This window comes from Lactuca sativa, chromosome 5 (genome assembly GCF_002870075.4).
Source record: "Lactuca sativa cultivar Salinas chromosome 5, Lsat_Salinas_v11, whole genome shotgun sequence".
Lineage (NCBI taxonomy): Eukaryota > Viridiplantae > Streptophyta > Magnoliopsida > Asterales > Asteraceae > Lactuca > Lactuca sativa.
In genome coordinates this window covers 95920411-95926133 of record NC_056627.2, presented here as the reverse complement: position 1 = coordinate 95926133, position 5723 = coordinate 95920411, and positions in this window count along the sequence as shown.

The following is a 5723-nucleotide window of genomic DNA, read 5'->3' as shown; positions in this document are numbered from 1 at the left end:
CTGGGTCTTTACCCTAAATGGAGGAGCAGTAACTTGGAAAAGTTCCAAACAAGAAACCGTAGCTGATTCAACGTGCGAATCAGAGTACATTGCAGCGAGCGAAGCGTCAAAGGAGGCGATATGGTTGAAGAACTTCATTGGTGACCTTGGAGTTGTACCTGCCATAAAGGAGCCCATGGAGATTTTCTATGATAATGAAGGAGCGGTTGCCTTGACCAAGGAACCGAGAGATCATGGTAGATCACGACACATCGACAGAAAATACAACTTTATTAGACATCGTGTAGAAGAAGGACAACTCATAGTGAAGAGGATATCATCAGAAGATAACCCAGCAGATCCGCTTACGAAGGGACTGAGTAGGGTTAAGCAGTTGCAGCATGCTAGGAGTATTGGGCTGAAGGATGATATTAGCATAGATTAGATAGTATTAGAAACGTGTAATAGATAAATGTAATTAACATTTGATGATTAAATAAATGAGTTTTATTTATGAGTAATGTTACTGTCTTATGTTAATTGTTTAACTATTGTTTCATTTTTGCATGTTTTGACTTCCAGAATGATTGAGTTTATTAAGAATAATCGAATTATTCAAATTGTCCACAATCGTTCATATGTTGGAAGTAGATATGAATGAAGATTTTCGTGAATTGGTGCGTAGAATGTCTAAATGGTATTAGACATAGCAAAAGATTGTTGCGATGTTCATGAGTGCTTATGAACTGGTTTTGAGCATTGGAACAAACCCGTGCTTGCTGGAATCACCTTATGGAATATGATATAAAAGGGTGATCGCAAGACGATAATATCATATAGTCTTAAAACCTAGATATATGGTTTGTTATTTGTTAATTGATTGTACATTGATAATGCGAAAACGCATTGGTAACTCGATGTTATAAAACGCATTGTTGTGTATAGTTGATTAATGAATAAGTAAACGCATATTAGTCGAAGTTTATCTGTTACTTTTATCCCAAGAGGGTAAAAGCGATATCTTGGCCGCTCGATGATTTGATTTGACTTATGTGCCGGGCCCGGTCAGAACTGAATTGATGTGTTCGATTAAGCTCTATGTCGAATAAATCAGAGATCGAGAAACCTAAATGCTTGACTAATCATTCCATAGAATTGTCAACATGATATCTAACAGAAGACTGTACGATCCCTTATCTAAAGGACAAGATTGATTAGATCAGAGTTTGACAGCATCTTTGAGAGCTATGATTGCAAATCGGATTGTACTTGTGCATATAGTTACTAGACTTATCCAAGTGGGAGACTGTTGGAATAGTGTCTAAGGCTGCAACTATATTAGGCAAGTATTTGACCCGATTGTGCATGGTCCTTTTGGGTTTCCTTCACCATAGCAACTTGATAGGATGATTTATTATGAGAGAATAGATATTATTAATATATTATGAGAATAATATAAGGAATAATAATATTGTTATTTGATTAATATAAGTCATAGATTAATTAGTATTAATTTGGTGACTTAAAGAGATTAATTAACTAAGAGGGTATAAACTGTCATTTGTTTGATAGTTACACTTTGGGCTGTAAATCTTTCCTTGATAGGGTTGGACGAATTCTAGGGCTTGGGACAGCCTCAAATTCATCCAAGACATTATCTTGGAAAGGATTTGGATTGCTTTAAGGAAAGATTATCCAACTTGGGTTTAAGGGTGAAACCCTAGGAGCCTTACAAGTATAAATAGACCCCTAGGGCAAGGGAAATCGGTACCTCTGCTAAAACAAAGAAACCCTGGCCAATTTCTAATCCCTCTCCTCTCTCTAAAATCATCCTCCTTGCTAGTTGGTGTTTGTAAGCCATTAGAGGAATGACAATTGTGACTCTAGAGCTCCAAGACAACAAGATCAAACAAGAGACTCAAAGGTAACCTTCTAGATCTGATTTTGTATTGTTCTTATACCTAATTAGTCATTATAAGTATTGGATTCAAAGCATGTTTAATTAGAGAAACCTAGATCCAAGCATTAGGGTTTGCATGTGCACATAAGAATGTTCATATGGCCAAAACCCATCATTCTTGCCAATCAAAGAAACAGACAAGATGGAGAAACTTACAAGAACTTACATTAGGGAGATTGTAAGATTGCACGGTGTTCCCTTATCTATTATCTCGGACAGAGATAGTAGATTAACATCGAGGTTCTGGCAGTCGTTACAAAGTTCCTTAGGAACTACGCTGGACATGAGTACAACCTACCACCCACAGACTGACGGACAAAGTGAGAGGACTATCCAAACCTTGGAAGATATGTTTCGAGCCTGTGTGATAGACTTCGGGAAAGCATGGGATACTCATTTACCCCTTATCGAATTTTCCTACAACAACAGTTATCACACGAGCATAAAGGCAGCTTGAAACGACCCAAAAATACGACCCAAAAATTTTCATTTTTCAATATAATCAAAACCATAATATGAGTATCATAACATAAAAACATACGCGATGTACCCCAATCATAATAAAATACTGTGCGGAAAACTGTATCATACTACATCAAATCCAAAACAACTAAAACCATCCCCAGGATAAAAGCTAAGCTGTGGTGTGTGCGATGCTGTCACCCCGAGCTCTTCCCTTTGCTTGCGGAAGTACCTGAAACCAAAACTGAAACTGTAAGCACGAAGCTTAGTGAGCTCCCCCAAAATACCACATACCATACAATAACATATAACACATATTGGGCCTTGCCCACTGCATCGGGCCGAAGCCTGGAAACTGCATCGGACCGAAGTCCGGAACTGACTGGGACCTTGTCCCCTGCATCGGAACAAAGTCCGGAACTAACTGCATCGGACCGAAGTCCGGAACTAACTGGGACCTTGTCCCCTGCATCGGACCGAAGTCCGGAACTAACTGCATCGGACCGAAGTCCGGAACTAACTGGGACCTTGTCCCCTGCATCGGACCGGAGTCCGGAACTAACTGACTGAACATATCATAGCATATCAACTAGCATGAACACATATACTGCATACTACATCGAGCCGTAGCCCGGAACACACATAACACGTAACACATAAAACATAGCACATAAATCCTGTCTGAGCCACGAAGGCATCAAACATACTAGCTGCTACATCGGACCGAAGTCCGGAAACTACTGCTAACTGGACGGGCCGGCATTGTGGCCTTAGACCCGTCCCTACTTGAAGGAAACTCACCTCGTAAGCTGGCTGCTGAGTGTGTGGCTCGGGAAGCTAACGGCTGCTGCTCCTGAATCTCCTCGACTACAAGTCCATAAGCACACTCAATCAAATACTAAACACTGCACTTGGGGTAAAATGACTCTTTTACCCTTGGTCAAAGTCAACTCTCTTTGGGCTGACTCGCCGAGTTGGGCCACCCAACTCGCCGAGTCCTACTCTCACTTCTCAGTTCTACACGCTGCTACTCGTCGAGTGTGGCATCGACTCGACGAGTACCCTCTTGATCCAAGAACTCAGACAATCTTCATCCGACTCGCCGAGCCGTATGAACAAACTCGACGAGTTGTTCATGAACCTAAGAAGATTGCCTTGGACTCGCCGAGTTGTATGAACAAACTCGCCGAGTCCCTCCATCACTGAGTCTACCCTCAACTCGCTGAGTCCACTCTCTAACTCACTGGATTCACTCGACACTGATCAAAATGAAGGACTCGGGAACTCGCGACCCAACTCGCCGAGTCGTTCTTCCCGACTCGCCGAGTTGCCGCCATGCAACTGATTTTACTCGATTTTGTTTGAATCCAACACATACAATTGATAGATCTGAGTCCAATAAGCTGATTTACCACGTAAAGTTTCCAACTTTACGTGCACAACCTCATGAATAAGGGAAATAAGGCTAAAAGATGCATAAAATGGGTAGACCTATGATTAATATGCAAAGTGACTCCAAAAAAAGACAGTAGATCTGGGCTCTACAACACCCCATCATTCAGATCTAAAGATATCTCGACTTATTAAGGCATTCAAGCAACCATAAGGCTTGGAACAAGCATCAACTAGCTCTTAGGAGAGCCCTAATGGAAGTTTAAAGCATATAACAAGAGGGGAACTCCGAAAATACCTCAAATAACTCAGATTTGCCCTTGGATCTTTGCACTACAACTCTTCTCCTTGCTTCTTTCTTCTTCTCCTTCTTCACACCTTCACAAAATGGCACCAAAAACACTTATAAGCTCTCAAGGGAGGATTAAGGTTTTCTCACTGTGTTCTCAGGGTGAGGGAGGCGAGAATGGGGCTATAAGGTGGTTTAAATAGTGGGCAACCCGGGGATTTAGGGTTTCACCCAGACGGATGGACTCGCCGAGTCCAGGATATGGACTCGCCGAGTCCCCGGCTCACGCGTGCTCGCAGCCGCGACCCTACTCGGCGAGTCAGGCTATGAACTCGTCGAGTTCCTCTTGCAAAACTTACAACAATTACCAAGGAATTAACATACCAAAAACGGGTCGTTACAATTCTCCCCCACTTGTCTCAGACTTCGTCCTCGAAGTCTGCTACGGCTGGATCTGCAAATAACTCTGGGTAGTGCTCTCTCATCTCCTCCTCAGCCTCCCACGTCCACTCAGACCCCTTCCGGTGCTGCCACTGCACCTTTACTAACTGAATTTCCTTGTTCCTCAAGGCCTTGGTCTTCCGGTCCAGAATTGCGACCGGTCTCTCAATATAATTCAGGCTGCTATCAACCTGAATATCCTCTAGGGGAACGACTGCTGACTCATCCACCAGACACTTTCTCAACTGAGACACATGGAAAGTGCTGTGGATCTGACTAAGCTCCTCAGGAAGATCTATCCGATAAGCAACCCGACCCACCCGGGCCAAAACCCTGAAAGGACCAATAAATCTGGGGCCCAACTTGCCCCTCTTCCGGAACCTGATGACACCCTTCCAAGGTGAGACTTTCAGAAGGACCATGTCTCCCACCTGGAACTCCAAGTCCGAACGCCTCCTATCGGCGTAGCTCTTCTGCCGACTCTGAGCAGTTTGCAGTCTACTACAGACCTGCTGGATCAACTCAGTCGTCTTGAGCACCACCTCTGTGCTCCCAATGACTCGCTGACCGACCTCGCCCCAACAAATCGGGGTCCTACACTTCCTCCCATACAACATCTCAAAGGGAGGTCGATCAATGCTCGCATGATAACTGTTGTTATACGAGAATTCCGCTAACGGAAGATACGTATCCCAACTGCCACCGAAATCTAGGAAACATGCCCTAAGCATGTCCTCGAGAGTCTGAATCGTCCTCTCGCTCTGCCCATCTGTCTGAGGGTGGAAAGCGGTGCTGAAATGGAGACGAGTACCCATCTCGTCGTGGAACCGCTTCCAAAATCTGGATGTGAAACGGACATCTCGGTCAGACACCACTGATACCGGCACTCCATGACGTGCCACGATCTCACGCACATAGATATCGGCTAACTTCTCCGCCGATATACTCTCCTGGATCGGGATAAAATGGGCACTCTTCGTCAACCGATCCACTACTACCCATATCGAGTCCACTCCACGTGCGGTCCGGGGAAGCTTGGTGACAAAATCCATGGTAATGTCCTCCCATTTCCACATGGGAATGTCTAACGGCTGCATCCTGCCGTGAGGTCTCTGGTGCTCCGCCTTGACCTTCCGGCAGGTCAGGCATCTCTCGACGTACCAGGCGACGTCCCGCTTCATGCAGGGCCACCAATAATCG